Here is a 17443-nt window from a genome sequence, read left to right on the forward strand (position 1 = left end):
TCTCCTCTCAAAGTTAGCCTGGGCTGCACAGGCCCTCAAAGGGAGGCCTTATCTTTTTAACGTGTCTCAGCAGCAGATTATTTAAAATAGAATGTGATTAGTGATGGGATAAAATAACTGGCACTTTTTTCTTAAAATTATATAAGGTTTTAATAAGCTATGTAAGTGTGATTGTTGAGTGATTAGAAATTATAGGGGTACAGAACAAGCTGTGTGAAACAATGACTTTTGTTATACATTTCATTTCACTTTGTGTCTGTATGATATTTTTGAAAGTTCTCGTTAATTTGCATTCTGGAGCTTGTAGGCTTCTATTCAGGATGGGGAAAATAATGCTACACTCACAAAATCATTTTACCATCGCTTTTTCCACACCACAGGACTTGGAAAATGGCCCCCTATGATTGTAGCTTCACTGGTAAAAGCAAGCTGATTCTAAATCATTAATTGTGGGAGAATTTTACACTTTTGCAAACACGTAGTGTAGAAATGAAGAGGCAATGTTTTGCTATTTACTTTTCCAGTCCTTGGTGAAAACAATTACAATTGCCTGTAGGGAACCTTTTGCACAAAATACAAGCAGGAGTTATCCCCTCTATGCAATGTAGGATTCAAAACAAAATTACCCCATTACTCTTTTTTATCACATACTTTGTGCACTTTTAAAGTAATTTGTATACAATTGAGTATTTTGTAGGTATTTAAAACCAAACTTCAATACATATTTGTACCAACTTGAGCTGGGAGGATGTGTGGTCAAGTACCTACATTTCAGTCTAGGCTTCAATTCTGGCTTTACCACTTAACCAACGTGTATAATGCTGGCCAAATTATTTAATCTCACAGTGCGTTTCCTGCCATTATTAGGTGCCCCTAGAAGTGATGCAGTTTACAGTATGAGATATTCCAAAAAAGGCCCACTCATGCTTTAATAGATGGGCAATGCAGGGGTCAGGGCTTGCCAAGGAGACACACACCTTTCTTTGAAAAATATAAGGCTATATTTGTTGAATGAAATTGTGACAGTCAATAGCAAATCAACTTAAAGATGTCAAACGAGAGGTCATCATGGACAATTGCATATTAGAAACAATATGTAAACAGTATGTACTAGACAATGACGTATAGGGCTGGCAGGGGAGCAGCAGCCCCTCCTCACTGCCACACCCAAATGGGAGCGATATCAGGAGGCCGGAAACCCATCAACCTGCACTACCTCCTGATTCCACTATCTCATGCATGCTAGCACTCCCACACATCCTCACCTCAATAAAAAATGTGCTGCGGGGGGCGTGGCTGAGCGGCACACCATGCAGACATGCCTGCTATGAGCTCCGTGAATGGGCGCCCAAATTTCTTTTTATATATGCATTAACAGCAGAGTTTTCGCCCGATTGTTGCTGTATGAAATCTGGATATGCTGCGGCACCTGTGAAGGGAAGAACAGCGACAGCGGTTATCTGGTGGAGCTGATATCTTACTCCGAGGCTGTCCTGGCAGCAGGAGGCGAAAATTGCGGCAAGCGAAGAAAACATTGCCTGTTTCGTCGGTTGCTGGATGGAGGTCCTGTCTTTGCCGAGGAGTGCCTGAGCAGCTTGGCGTTGCCCCTGGCTGACGCTCCCTCTCGTTTGCCTGGAGGAGGGGGGACGGACGATCTGGAATTCCCTGCGGGCTCGCTGTACCTCGCTGGGGCTGGCCGCGCGCGCGGAGCTCCTCCCGCCCTGAGTGGGAAAACCCGGAGGATGGAAACTGGGAGTCCTGCGGGGGCCCCGGGCATGCTGTTTGCCCTCGGGGCGTGCCATTCTGATGCGGGAGCCCTCGGTCCCTGGCTGGCGGTCCCGTGTCCCTGGAGGACCTCTGGCGCTGAATGTTGGAGAGGAGTGGTGAAGATCGTGCTCCCGCTGAGCGGCGTGTTGGTTCGATCTGCAGAGCACCTTCCACGCCCGCAGTGCTTCTGTATGCAGCGGCAGCGATCTATGATGGCGCAGCTAGATTAGAGGTTCCCTCTGGCTTCCCCTGATTACTGGCATGAGTTGTTGTGGGGGCCTTGGTCACTGGAGTGCAAACGGCAAGGTCTAAGGAGGAATAAAAGAACTGCCTGTGGGTTGGAGGGCTATAACATATGAAGAAGGGGCCCATCTGCTTGGGGGAGGAGGAGTGGGAGGGTGGTTCGGCTGGAGGGGGAAAAGAATGTGAGAGCAATTGGGGCAATACTGCTTCAGTACTGTGCACAACCTGGAGGGGGCAAGTTGGCCAGAGAGTATCGGTTACTCTACCGCATGCTGCACCTGAAGCGGAGGCTCCCTCCACATTGCCTGACGGAAACGAATCACACACTCACCTTCCCCGCGCTTGGGGTGGTTGGCTCTCTGTCACTGAGATTGCAAGATCTTCCAACCGGTGTGCACCCTGGCAATGCCTAAATCGGCTGCTAAGCGGAAAACACAGAGTATTCAAGCTTTCCTGGCACCGCAGACGACACTCTCGCCCGGTCAGCGCACCATTACGGCAGAAATACGCCCCCCTCCACGTTTGGATCAAGAGTTGAATATGGCTCTCTCCAGGGACGACTTTGAGGCAATGTTTAAATCTTTCAAGCAAGAGATCACACTAGATATCAAGTCCGAAATGAAATCCTCCAAGGACTCTTTGGCCCGTTCGTTAGCGGACCTGACAACACATTTTACAGGCTTGGAAACTAGGGTTAACGAACTGGAAAATGTGACTTGCAAGCATGCGCATGACGTCGAGGTGCTGACCGAGAGAGTGAGATCTATCGAAGACCATCTAGAGGAGATGTGGGCTAAACAAGCGGACCTTGAAAATAGGTCAAGAAGAAACAATGTCCGCCTCAGGGGTGTTCCACGACATGTGCCAGATAAAGAGCTGCCTGAATACGTGGAGGCGCTGTTTAGATCCATCCTGGACATTCCCTCATCCGAGGAACTCCCGCTGGACAGGACTCATCGTGTCTACTCCTCTTCTCAACTTAAAAGAAACCTTCTCCCTGATGTCCTTACTCGTGTGCACTTTTTTCAGCAGAAGGAAAAGATCATGACGGCTGCCAGAGGCTCATCAACAATACAATTTCGGGGCGCAACGCTGCAGCTCTTCCAGGACCTCTCCCCATACACGCTTGCCAATAGAAGACGGCTACGCAATGTAACGGCCTGGCTGAGATCTAAACAGATCCGTTACCGCTGGGGCTATCCCTGTAAATTGCTCTTTGACTTTCAGAATCAACATTATATAATCTCTTTGGAGGAGGAAGCCAATGCCTTGATGGCGGAACCGACGGGGCTAAACCACACGGTCTCTTGCTCCCAGGCCTTGACTGAGGTAACTTCAACCCCCTCGCTGAGAGATAGACGAGGGAACCCCTGTGGTCGGCGCCACCTAGCATCAGCTTCTCAGCAGGACAAGGGAGACATGAAGAGTGTAGAGGAGCGGATCTCGGCTGAGCTCTCTGGGGAGCCTTTGGGGGATAATTTGGCGAATGGTTGACTCAGAAACTCTCCTGAGGTAAGCTCGCGGCCCTGGCGAACAGAGAGGATATTACCCTTCGTTTCTCCTTTCATTCCCAGCCCCGGACTCCCCCTTCGAGGGACTCCTTTTGGGGTTAGACATATTTAAGAGCTCTGATTGGCATGTTGCCCTACAAGTTTGACGTGTTTGCACTTCCCCGCCTGCCGTTCTGGCTGCCCTGGCTTTTTAGAGTGCCGGGTATCTAATAGCAGGTGGAATGGGTGGTTCAAACTCAGTTTATTTCACAGTTTCGGGCGACTGCACAGATTGCGTCAGCAATGTTTCCTACTAGGAAAAAATTCAATTGAGTCTTAAACATGATTACAATCCTATGGTTGCTACTTATTTTAATTTGGTATATTTACGTATTTATGTTGATTTTCTTTATTGTTTGTTCACCTGTTTTCTTTTCCCTCACGGTCCTGACAGAATTGTTCCATGACCTTACCTGTTACATGCCTCTTATGCCCTGCGCTACACTGCTAGAGGTACTGAAAAGATGTTTAATCTCCCCAAGCTGGCATCACAAAGAAGTATAATGGCTGCAACTGATTGCTTGGACACTGGGAGGGAGGACCAGGCCGAGCCGAGGATGGCGCCACCGCACGTTACGTGTATCACACTGAACGTTCAAGGTTTAAATTCTCCCCTTAAGCGCAAAGGGCTATTCCATAGATTGGCTACTCTACAGGCAACACTGCTATTTTTGCAAGAGACCCACTTATGTCCTGTGGAGGTACCACGTCTTAAAAATAAACTCTACCCTACAAAATTCTTTGCTTCCAGTGGGCTTAAAAAACGAGGTGTCATCATCCTGGTTCGCAAAGGTACCCGATTTAAGGCTCTAGAGGTGGTCCCAGACGAGGAGGGGAGATTCCTACTAGTTGTGGACCTATTGGAGGGGCACAAAGTCACATTGGTCTCAATATATGCTCCCAACGTTAAACAAGATCTATTTTTTGCAAAATTATCTAAAGCACTGTTTGACCATGCAGATGGGGAAATCCTCCTCGGGGGAGATTTTAATGCTGTTATCAATCCTCTGGTAGACAAAACATTGACCCCCTCGTCGACAGATAAGAATAACTTTCGGGCCCTTACTACACTACTGCGGGATCACTCTCTTATTGAGATTTGGCGTTATTGTCATCAAAATGTGCGTGACTACACTTACTTCTTGGCGGTACACTGGGGTTTCTCCAGATTAGATATGTTTCTTGTTTCTGATTCGCTAGTACTGTTGGTGGAGACAGTGGAGATCCTGCCAGAGGCTCTCTCTGATCATGCACCTGTGAAGCTCATGTTCGCACCATTCCATGCGGCACCGCCTCAGAGGCCCCCCTAGAGGCTGAATGACTTCTTACTAGAAGATCCATTAGTCCGCTCACACATAAGAGACACCTTGGAATCTTATTTCAGGGAGAATAATATGGGAGACGTGACTCTGGGGACTCTCTGGGATGCAGCAAAGGTGGTCATCAGGGGCATTTGATTGAACAGGCAGCACAGAGGGGGAAGGCTAGGAGGGCCCTGCAAACACAGCTAGAAGAAGAGGCTCAGACTTGAAGAGATACACAAAACAAAAGATTCCCGACGCTCCCTGAGAGACATGCGAGTAGTGAATAAGGTGTTAGAGGTGCATCACATGGGTAGGAGGCTTACTCTATGATGCTCACCAAACACTATTTTTACTTGAAAGGGAACAAGGCGAACAAACTCCTTGCTGCCAAATTGTAAAAGCAGAATAGACAAAATAGAATAGATGCTTTGAGGTATGAGTTTGGGCAGTGTATCTATACGGAGGAGGGTAAACTCCAGATCATTGAGAAATTCTTTACCGAACAGGCCGCTCCTCATCTAGGGAATCCACAGCTTTCTAAAGACTCCTTGACTAAAGCAAATCTCCCACAACTTCCCCAAGCTATGCGCGACTCATTAGAAGCCCCAATAACCACACAGGAAGTTGAATTGGCTATCAAGGCTCTTCCCTTGGGTAAAGCTCCGGGCCCAGATGGATTTACCAATAAATTCTATAGACTCTTCTCCCCCAAGCTTACACCTCGCCTCACAGAACTCTTTAATCATTTGTGGGAAACTGGTTCGGTCACTAGATTCATGGCTGCCTCTTATACTACTCTAATCTTAAAACCCAGAAAGGAACCAACAGAGTCTACCTATAGCATTACGTAATACAGATGCAAAACTATTTAGCAAATTCATAGCCCAGCGTTTAGGGGAGGCTCTCACAACTATTATAGATAAGGACCAGACTGGTTTTATCCTTGGGCGCTCAACACACGACGATATCCGTAGGGCGGTAGATTTGGTTTCGCTTGCCTCCACTATCCCGGGCCCTTTGTCTCTTCTGTCCCTTGATGCCCATAGGGCATTTGATAGTATGGCTTGGGACTATTTGACCTTAGTGCTGACGGCCTTTGGGTTTGGCCAGAAATTCTCTAAGCTAATCCTCTCAAATGTTCAAATTCCTTCAACCCAAATTCAAATGAACTCACATTGGTCAGCCCAAATTCCACTAGGTAAAGGGACTAGGCAGGGGTGCCCCTTATCCCCGTTGGTGTTCGCCCTGGCTATCGAACCCCTGGCTCAACATATCCGACTCCACCCAAAGATCAAGGGATTTACCATTGGAAATCACTGTCACAAAGTCGCGTTATACGCGTATGACATGCTCTGCTTTTTGAAAGAAGCCCGAACCTCTCTCTCGCCCCTCATGGACCTCCTTGCCCAATTCGGGAACATTTCAGGATTCACAATAAAATAGGCCAAATCAATGGGTTTGAATCTGACTGAAACTTCTGAGACCCTGAGATATCTGCAAAATGCCTATCCCCTTAAGTGGAAGAATACCTCCATTAGGTATCTCGGAATACAACTCACCCCGACATTTCTAGGATTGCTAAAGGCCATTGTCCCCACACTTTTCAAGGAAACCAGGGAATCCCTAGGGAGATGGTCACTTCAGGAAATATCCTGGCTGGGGCGAATAAGTGCTATTAAAATGGTTTTACTCCCCAGGCTACTATATGCATTTCAGGTGCTTCCTGTGGTGATTCCTGACCAAGACCTTTTGGGGCTGCAGAGGGAAATTTGTCATTTTACCTGGAAGCATAAAACTCCCTGTATCCAGCGCAAGCTCTTGACTCGTGGCAAACTGACGGGTGGGCTGGGTCTCCCTTTGGTTGTTCGATACTACCGTGCCTCCCAGTTGGCTGCCATGCTGAGGTGGTCTCACCCGAAAGAACCCCCTAGATGGCAAGATATCGAACAGCATTGTACTGAGATACCCCTGGATCATCTAGCCTTTATCCCCCGAACAGCGCGTAACCATGGAGGATCCCTGCTCCCCTCCACAAAAACCACTCTCTGCGCATGGGATAGATCTTGTGCCCAAAAAGGGTTAACGCCTGGTCTGGGTCCACTATTTCCTGTAACGCAAAATCCGGCCTTTACCCCGGGGCTTCAACCGAACTCTTTCCTCCTATGGTCGAAAGAGAAACCCTTGAGGTTGGAAGATCTTTATGAGGAACCCCCCCCCCCTAACATTCAAGCAGTGTAAAGCGAAATGTAATCTTCCAGGGACAGAAAGGTATAGATATATCCAGCTCTGCCACTGGATAACCAACCTGGAGATAAACAAGCAAGCCAATAGATCCCCCACGGGATTGGAACTGCTGATGAGGGAGGGTCAGCTCACCCGTAGAGTGGCTGCATGCTTCCGCCTGTCGGAAGAAGACGTTCCAGAGGAGTAGAAACTGCCTTATATGTCGGGCTGGGAAAGGGACCTGGGAATGGAAATTGCTCAGGAGTCTTGGCAACGAATATGGAATAGGGCTCACAAGGTCTCTAGATGTACAACTGTTAGGGAGGGTGCGCTTAAAATATGCTTTGCTGGTACTTTTCCCCGCAGAAATTACATGCGATTAATCCCGATTATCCTGACAACTGCTGGCACGGATGTGAGGCGCGAGGGGACTTGGATCATTTATGGTGGTAATGCCCAATTATCCAGTCTTTTTGGATGGAGGTTAGATCCAAGATCAGAGACATCACAGGTACTCTCCTCCCCATGGGCCCAGTGATATTGGTATTGGGAGATACTCCGGATGATGGTTCGTACCCGCAGTCAGGCCCCAGAGAGGATCTGATAACCCAATTGCTTAGGGCAGCCCGCCTCATCCGTGACAGATTTTGGAAAGACATTGAGGACCCTCATATAGCATATTGGTGGGTTAAGATCTGGGAATTGTTGGGGCTGGAAAAGTTAACGGCCACATTGGACGGCAAGAACGCTAAGTTCTCAAGAATTTGGGGACCTTTTCTGGAATATGCTGCCGAGAGAGAACATATGTTTTTTCAACCCGGACTGATTAAATATCTCTTGAAGCCTTAATGGAGCTCCAGCACGGACATTGGGCATCATCCAGTTGGCTACCTGATATGAGGGGGGGAGGGAGCTTATGGAACTATGGAATTTAATTCTATGCATTATGTGTTTGGATAGGGGGGTGAATTTCCTTAATTTTTTTTTTGTTTTTTTTTTGTTTTTGTTTTAGGTTCCTTGCTCTTTTGCCTACCAATGTTTAAATATAGACAAATCCTTTCACAAGACACCAGTTATTGATGAATTATATGGTTTGATGAATTTATAATGTTGAAAATGGAATATTGATGGATCGATCATTTAGAACTGTTTTTTTAACGCGCTTTTATATTCAATTGCTAGATGAATTCATGATTACACGATATTCAAATACAAATATTTTGCCCACAAAAAAAAATTGGTGCAAAATTGCAACAAAAATAAAATGTGCTTCAAAATGTCATTTTGTAAGAAACTAAATGTCCTATTCCTTGCTTCATTATTTATCGAGGAGGGGTATGTTTTACATAACAAGATGGCTGGACCACAAGCATGGCTTGCTGGGAGTAGCCACTGTATTCAGGGAGGTGTTGTTGAGTGCACACCATTTGAGAAGGAATCAGGACTGGGGGGCCTCATTGCTCAGCCCCTGCAGAGGAGCAGGTGGTATCATCATTGATTTGCCCAGCCAGGCCAAGAAGACATGGTGCAAGTAGGGTGGGTTATGAGGGAGTGGTGGTGAAGGGGAATGGTGGTTAGGGGAGCTGATGGAAGGTGACTGGGGGAAGTTGAGGAGGAGTGAATAGAATAGACTAGAAAGGGGAGAGCAAATGGACAGCGAAGATAGTTAGATTGATATTTCCACACTATTGTGTCTGCTCTTTTGCTATGTACTGTTTTTTATAGCTCAATTATAGCATTATGTTGAAAAACGTACACATATTTTGTTCTTATTCTCTTGTTCTTATTAAGGATGTTGCAGTATACAGTTTTTATTTTTCATGCTTTGGCAATAGTTTTCCTTATGGGGCTGGGGGAGCGGATGGAGGATGAAGTAGGTAGCGAATGGAAAGTCAAAGTAGTGAGGGAGCTTGTGGAAGGAAACGTAGGAGCAAATGGAAGAAGAGAGCAGAAGACTTTGAAAGGGGCACAGGAGAGCCTGTGATTATGGAAGGGATGAGCAGGTGGAGGCCGAGAGCAGATTTCCCACTTGAACAAATTGAGTGAACCTGGGCAAATCAATTTGTCAGCAACTTCTGGTGAGGTGAACAGGCTTTTTCCAGGCAGAGTCATACCCCTAAACAAACAGCTCCAATAGTAGAAAAAACAACTTGAAAACATGTAACATTAGTTGCACTGGTGACAACCCTTAACTACTCCCACCATAAGCTCTAAACCCATGCCCCACCTACCCACGGCCATCTGTCAGCCGTGCCCAAGACTCCCTTTAACTTAAATCTACCACAGAGTGCAATCCTAGCAAGCATCTTTATCGGATATCCAAGTGGTCTTGCAGCTAAATGTGCCACACCTGGTCCTAACAACCTTTTTGAATTCAGGCGTGGGCACCTTTTAAAGCAGTCTAACAGTGAAAACCAATTAAAGGGTGCACATTGATTTTTCCAGATCCAGGCAGACATTTTTTGCTGGATCACAGATCTGAAAAATCTGGCTTAATGGCAGCACTTTTTAGGGTACTCCTACACCCACATCCAATGGAAGCTGGGCCCCCTGATCACAAACTTGGCCCAATCAGATATAAATTCCTGGAGCAGGGCCTGGTGCGTCTCTGCTTTGATTTACTCCTTTTTGGAAGAGCACACCGTTTTACTCATATATAAGATTTTCATGCAGGTGTCAATCCAATGGATTCCTATGGAATCTGCTTATCATGTGCATCTGCTAATGAGCGGGTGGATTCCATGGAAATCCATTAGTAAACGCCACCTGCAAAGTGTAATTTGCAGCAGTACACAGCAGAGACTAAATGCAAAGAGTGACGGATAATCCGCCTCATTTTATGCTTCATGATTACACTCCGCTTTGTAAATGTTTAAAATTGCATGCAGCTGACTCAATAGCAACCAAGTGCTAACGTTGGCGGTCTTTATATGTTATTTGCATTTAATTTCAAATGACCCCCTTAATGGCCTAGGCAAAAATCTGCATTATAAAAATGCTATTATGTTATGTTAGTCAGTATTTATACAGGTTCCATGTGATGTTAATTTTAACGAATGAACTGTTATCGAAAAAATATTGAATTTTTGTTTTATTTTGTCCCCCCCAATCCCCTTGTTTCCATACATTTCTAAGCCCACCTCGAACACCCTAACCCCTTTTAACCCCTTAACCCCACCCCATGTATATATTTAATTTTCAGTATTTTTTCTGTATTAGTTGATTCAGTATTTTAAATTCGGTAACATCACTGGATACCATTTGTACCATGCCCATTACATAATAATAATAATTTATTGTGATTTAGTCCAAATTTGAACTTTACACAAACATAACCACGTAACAAAACATTAAACATTACAAAAGTTTTTAAGCATAGAAACATACGATAACAAGATACGGTAAAATAAAACACAGATTAAAAGTTAAGAATTAAGAATTGGATCAGGTAATTGGACTGACCGAAACTAAATATACAGTGAGTACACAATTAATGCTAATTTTGATGGGTCAACCCCCCCACCAGTGATCCACAGGGTCCAGGCTATCCAAGCCTGTTCTATAACCCTGTACTCAGGCTAACTGGCTCTCTGACTGAGCAAGTTATGGAGCCTATGTCCAGACCTGTGATGTTTTGCCCCACTTCGAGGGAGCTTAGACAACACAAGAAGGAGTGCCATGTCCGATCTCTTGAGGGATTACTTCAACAGGAGACCCCTCACGTGTGTCCAAACTCTGGACAATGCAAGTTGGGATGAGATGGTATCTGGATTGAGAAAATAGTCCCAAAAAGAGTCTCCGGTGATAGCGTCAAGGCTATGCACCAGCTTTCCCAACATGCACATATACAACGGTCCCAATTTGGGACATGCAGTTAGCACATGTCTGGTGGTCTCCAGGCAATTAATGCTCAAATATTCTTGTAAGTGGGAGGGTGTTGCCTTCAACTTCAGAGAAATATGGAACAGGTCCAGCAGGAGCACCATATAGAGCCAAGGAGCTTGGACTAGCCTCAACTTTCCCAATGGCCCATGTAACAGAAAACAAACTTTTGACTCAAAACTTGCGTACAGTTAGTTCAGTAAATCTTTGATTGCAGCACTGCGGGTGACCACAGAAACTGACAGCACAGAATCTTCTAACAATCCAGAACCGGTGTTACCAACGCGCCCGTGCAACAATTCCTATATGTTTTCTTACACATTGATTCTAACGCAGACAAAGGAAGATTTTGTGTGTTCACTGCAGAGGATTTTACTCCTTCCAATTAGTAGAATGGACTAATAAGAGAAGGTGAAGAAGACTGGGTCTCCCAATGCCACTCCTGCCACTTTCAAGAGTTACCAGCACAGCTGGATATTGAATATTTATTTAAAACATGCACTCCCTTATCACTAGTCGCTTGCAGATGTTTCACACAACACATAAACCTACTCCTGGCAAGGTAAGCGAGGTTACATAAATACATGCTGAGGCTACAGAAAGCTAATATGTGAGAAAAATACTGCTTTAGTGAGCCAAGATTCGATTCTCCATTCAGACAGCAAGCAATTATTTGAATCAAAATGGAGTCTCTCTAACTATACCAGGGCAGTGCACTGAATATATGGCCTAGTTCTCTTAAACCAACATGTTTTTTGCATTCTCTTACAATTGCATTTCACTCTGTTATTTTAAACCTTCATTGACTATTGCAGTTTCCCTTCACACGTCTGATTTTTCAGAGTTGTACATTCTCAGCTCCAGGATGTCTCTATTATGGTCCTAGCCCTCTTTGCAACCTGCTCTTGTGCCTCCTTCTACTGTGGGGCTGCTCCCTTTGTACTCGTATCTTTCCCCTAACCCTGTCTTTGTCCAACTGGCCTCCTCAAAGCTCCATCTGGTGTTTCACAATTCGCACTCTTTCTGTGCTTCTCCATCTCCCACCTGATCTTTAAAATGCTTGCGATGAATCCTTCACTTTGCCTCCAAATGTGGACAGATTTACTTACTGTGCTGCATAACTGCTCACAGTAAATCCCCCAAAAAAGCCCAAGGAGTTCTTTGCACTCCAAGGGGATTCACACCGCCCTAGCACTCGTAATCCCGTGATAAGCCCACATGACTGACTGGAGGTAACAGTAAATGAATCTGTTGATTTACCGCCAAACTCGTAATGAGGCACTATGTATTTCGTCTACGTAGCAACACTCCCTTCTGCACGTGACCACAAGCATCCACAGACATATTTCGAGCCACAGGTGTGGGGGGGGGGTAGGGTTCCCTGGTTACTTCCATGCAAGAGTGGCAGGGGTTCTCCACATGAAGACATTTGGGTACACTGTGCCTTTATGTGAACCACTTTGGGTAAAAGTCTTAGCCAGAGTCCCGTAACCCCTAAGATCCTGCGGGACAAGCCCTGTGGCAGGGGGAAACCAAGTTACACTTATGAGAATACCACTACTGGCAGCACCAACCTCGGTGAGAGAGGGGAAGGCCATGTGAAGGCCCTGTCCCAGGCCAGCTGTCAGCAACGCTGCATTTATAGCATATTTGTTTAAAGAACACTGACTGGATGTTTGATTTATTGCAGAGAGGGTTCATCGCTGAATGTTTCTCTAGATTTGGTACTGCCAATGATAGTGAATTATGTTTTTTGGTCATGCGGCACCTCTGAACGCCCTTCGAGATGGTTGCCCAAGAGATACTTTTAAAGTGTTTGGAATCTTTGGTGAGGGGACTTATGTGGCTGTGGAATGGTTTAAGCCATTTTTATTTAATAGATCACAGAGATTAAAGCCTAGCCACTTTATCTGAAGGGCTTCATGCACCCCTGCAGAGTAACGCAGGGTCTCCCGCTTCTCTTCAACATGTATAGTGAATCACGCGGGCCCTTTTTTAGGAAATGTTACCTTTGCTACCATTTTTCTGCTGAAGGTATTCAGGTGTTTCTCTGCGTGAATGAATTCCAGATTTGGGTGATAAGAAATGGACTCGAACTTAATCCTAACAAAACTGAAATAATGCTGGTAGGCCTGAGAGGCTTGCTAGATGATTCTCTAAAGACGTATAGTTCTCGGTTTCTTTTTGATTTACTCTGGTCCTGTTCTGATACAGTGAAGAATATAGGAGATATGTGGCAGGTAGAACCCGGACTAGACTGGCAAGTAAGTGCTGTTATAAGGCTTTCTATTTTAGATTGCGTTTGTTAAAGCAGATTTGACCTTTGCTTCCCATGAAGAACCATGCAGGTCTAGTAGGAGCCCTCGTTAATTGTAACCCAGACTATGCCAATGGTCTCCTGACAGTCCTCCCAGACAAATGAATTCACCATCCCCCTTTTGGGGTGGGACCAAAGCTGATTTGCTATGGTCTTCCCCCTTCGTGTAATGGCTTGCCAGGCAAAGAACGATGGTCTTGGGGGTTGCCGGAGCAATTGGCATAGGTTTCAGATTCATTTTTAAACTTCCAGTTTCACCTCTTTTGTTTTGCTGACATGGTCAAATGACACATGCTTTTATGACAGTCACGCCACACTTACAACATAAACAGTTACAGCACTCACACTTATGAAACACTCTTACACCACACACTCTTACATCACATTCACTTTCAGTACGCAATCTTATGACATACATACTTAAACTTACGACACATACACTTACAACATATACTCTTAGAACACACTCTTATGACACTCTTTTTTAAAACACCGATTTACGACACACTTTTCTGACACATGCACTTACAACATACATGCTTATGACACTCGTACTTATGATAGATATACTTAAGACAAACACTCTTACACCACACACTCTTATGACACACATAACATACTATACTCCCACTTGTGACACTCTTACTTGAGACACTCCCACTTATGACACGTATGCTTATGACATATGCTTTTATACCACAAACTCTTACTACAAATGCATATGGCACACACACTTACGACATGCGCTCTTACAACAAATGCTGTTACAACACACTCTGACACACACTTACAGCACACACTCTTACAACACATGCCTTTACAACACATGCCTTACGACAGATGCTCTTATGACCCACTCTTATGGCATACACACATATGAGACACACTTATGATACACACACACTTACAACATATGCACTTATGCCACATGCTCTTACACCGTACACACTCTTACGACACATGCTTTTATGATATACACACACTTACACTTTGTGCTCTTATGCCACATGATCTTACACAATGTACACTTGCAACACAAGCTCTTACAACACACAGTATTACGACACAAGCTCACAATCAATGTACATCATCTATACAAAAAGTACAAGTATGTGTAGGAGATGTGTAGGAGATGTACATTTCGTACACTAGTATACATATGAAAACTCGCATCAAAGTCAGGACTGACTTTGAAGATCTTTTTCATATGTGTTTGAAACATCTAGGCCATGTTAATTGTGTACATGTATGAACTGTAAAAGTTTAACATGCCTCCTAAATGTATGCAAACTCACATCAAAGTGAAACCTCCCTTTTAAGTGAGTTTTTATATTTATCGGAGGTGTACTGGAAAGGTGCATTTCATATGACTTGACATTAAACACTCATACGCTACTTATACACACATGCCAGACACTTGGAACCAAACACTCGTATGCCTTACACCACACACTCTTGTGACACATGCTCTTAGGATTCATGAACTTTCAACACATACTTATGGCACCCAGTCACCTACGTATAAAAGGTCTACAAGATATGCACTAAATGCATGGATATTTTTTATGCAAACTGAACATGCACATTTATGAAATGTACATTACGTACATGTACACTACCATACTTATAAAAACTCACATGAAAGTCAGGTCTAAATTTGATGTGAATATTCATATGTGTATAAGATGTCTACGAGATGTAAAATCTGTACATGTACAAAATGTAAACATTGGTCACACGCTGATACACTTATACGACAAACGCTTATACTACTTACACTTCTACATAAAACACTCATATGCTATATATCCCATACTCTCCACAACAAAACCCCACCGAAATTATATATATAAAAACCTTTTTAAATACGAGTTAGGGTACTCTAATACAAAATGAAGTCTATAAATATAAGAATAGTAACGTTAAGGTACAGGCACTCGTATACCACTACAAATTCAGCCATGAGACTCGATTCATAAACCCTCGCTCCACACCACTACAAATCCAACCTTAACACTTACCTCAGGTATTAAGCAGGTTATATCAATACCATAATTGAATTGAGTGTTAAGATTTGAATTGCAGTGATATGGAGTGAGTGTTTATACTTTGAGTTTCATTTTTGAATTTGTAGTAGTATATAGTGAGCGACTGTACTATAATTTTATTATTCTCACTCTTTAAAGGCTTTATTTTTTGTTAGATTAACATTAACTATTTTAAATGGTTTTTGTATGCCTAATATATACAATGCAAAAACAGGAGGGGACCTCTTGTACAGTCACACCAATGTATCCTATTTTGCTTACTCCTATGCCTGTAGCCTCAAAACATCCTTAAGCTTTGAATTAGAAAAATACTATCAATGCCAAGCCAGAATGTGGTTGCTGTTTACAGCTTTTGGGTTGGTAAATTACCAGCCAAGCCACATTGTGATAAACAAAAGCAACTCCAGAGGAGTGCGGGTGGGTGACCGGAGCATCCTGATCAGAGCAGCTTGCACAGCTGAATGTGTTCATACACTGCAGATACAACTGGGCCACCTCCATCCTGCAAGGCCTCACACGTGGGAGCAGTCACTGCATCATATGTTAAGCCTACCACTCCATGCACATGCCTTTGGTGGGTGTCCCCCGCCATGTAATCAGTTCATTCAGCCGCCAAGACCCCGACCCACCAACACACTTCAATGGGCTCTCACCTTCCAAAAACAAAAGATTGAGAGGTATGTGCTCAGCGAAAAGAGCATGATTGGAGCTTTTATTTTCATCATTCTAACTACCGGTACCATAATGCAAAGTAGTGGCAGCCTAAATGTATACTTTCAAAAGACTTCAACAAAAAAAGAAAACTGCATGACAAGGCCAGGGTCTGAGGGAAATGCAGTGTTGCACAAAATCAAACATGTTTCTGCTTTCTTAAAAGCAACAGATATGAGATATACTATTTAAAAGCAGTGTTTCATTTGTAACTTCCTTGATAGCACAGATTCCCTCTTGAGTGGGAGAGGTGAGGCTAAAACCAAATTAGAGCTGTAAAAGGGATGGAGGCTTTTTAGGTACAAATGCAGATTTCAGACGGGGGCGGTTGCAGGCTTTCATGTACATTTGAATGCACAGCGCCCTGGAGGACAACACCATGCCCGTTCCTGCAGCCAAAGTGTTTCAGCTATTTACAATTTTACAATAAGGTGAAGGCCCTGCTAGGCCCCTTTTGACATGGTGGAAAAGGCGCCAAACAATCCATGGGGCTGAGCGAGGGGGTTGTGTGGGAGGGTTGAGAGAGGGCTGACAACACTTCTTTTACTTCTGGGAAATGCTCAATGCGGCCGCAGCATTACTCCTGCGTTCTTGTCCACACGCAAGCAAAGAGAGGACTGCACTCCGGATAGAGCACACATTACTGCTGGGAGCAGGGCGGAACAAGAGGCAGATGCCCCTGGCTCCCAGACCAAGTAAGATTTTTGTTTTCATCCACAGCCAGGAGGAGGGTTGTGGCAAGCAGGTGGGTTGCGGCAGGAGTCTGCTCGACCCCCAGGCACCATTTGTTGGAAGCGAGAGTCAGGCTGGGCATGTCCAGATACCCCGGGCCGGACCTAGCCCTGCCTGGCTCGCCCTCCTCTGATTTCTCACCTGCTCCTCTAATTCTACAAGAGCAATATTTACAGGTTTACAGGAGGAAAGAGTATCCAGGATAAAGCAAAAGCCATTGGTTCTGATAATTGGCGCAATCCGATACAATCGGCATTTAGTGCAAAAATGTAAGATATCAGGAACAGAATCCTCACCTCCCGCACTCAGTGTTACCACCACCCCACCCCCCGTGGCATCCATCAGCAGTGTCATTGACAACCCAATTCAGGAAATCATTTAGAGCAGTGTAGAGGGCAAGCATCTGCTTAAGTTGCCAGGGAGGATTTGAATGGCAAGAGGTTGGCCTTATCACAGACATCACAGTAGCAGAGACAAAGGACATAGTGCTCAGCATGAACTCCAAACATTGTATGGGAGATCCATGAAACTCACATACTATCAAACTGTGTATAGAGGCAATGACCCCTATGATTACTGTGACAAATCGAAGGAATGTGCCCATTCTCCTCAAGAGGGGCCCCCCTGTGAGGCTAGGGAGGTGAGCCGGCTTCTCAACACCCTCCC

Source organism: Ambystoma mexicanum, chromosome 14 (assembly GCF_040938575.1).
Source record: "Ambystoma mexicanum isolate Mex_15411 chromosome 14, UKY_AmexF1_1, whole genome shotgun sequence".
Classification (NCBI taxonomy): Eukaryota; Metazoa; Chordata; class Amphibia; order Caudata; family Ambystomatidae; genus Ambystoma; species Ambystoma mexicanum.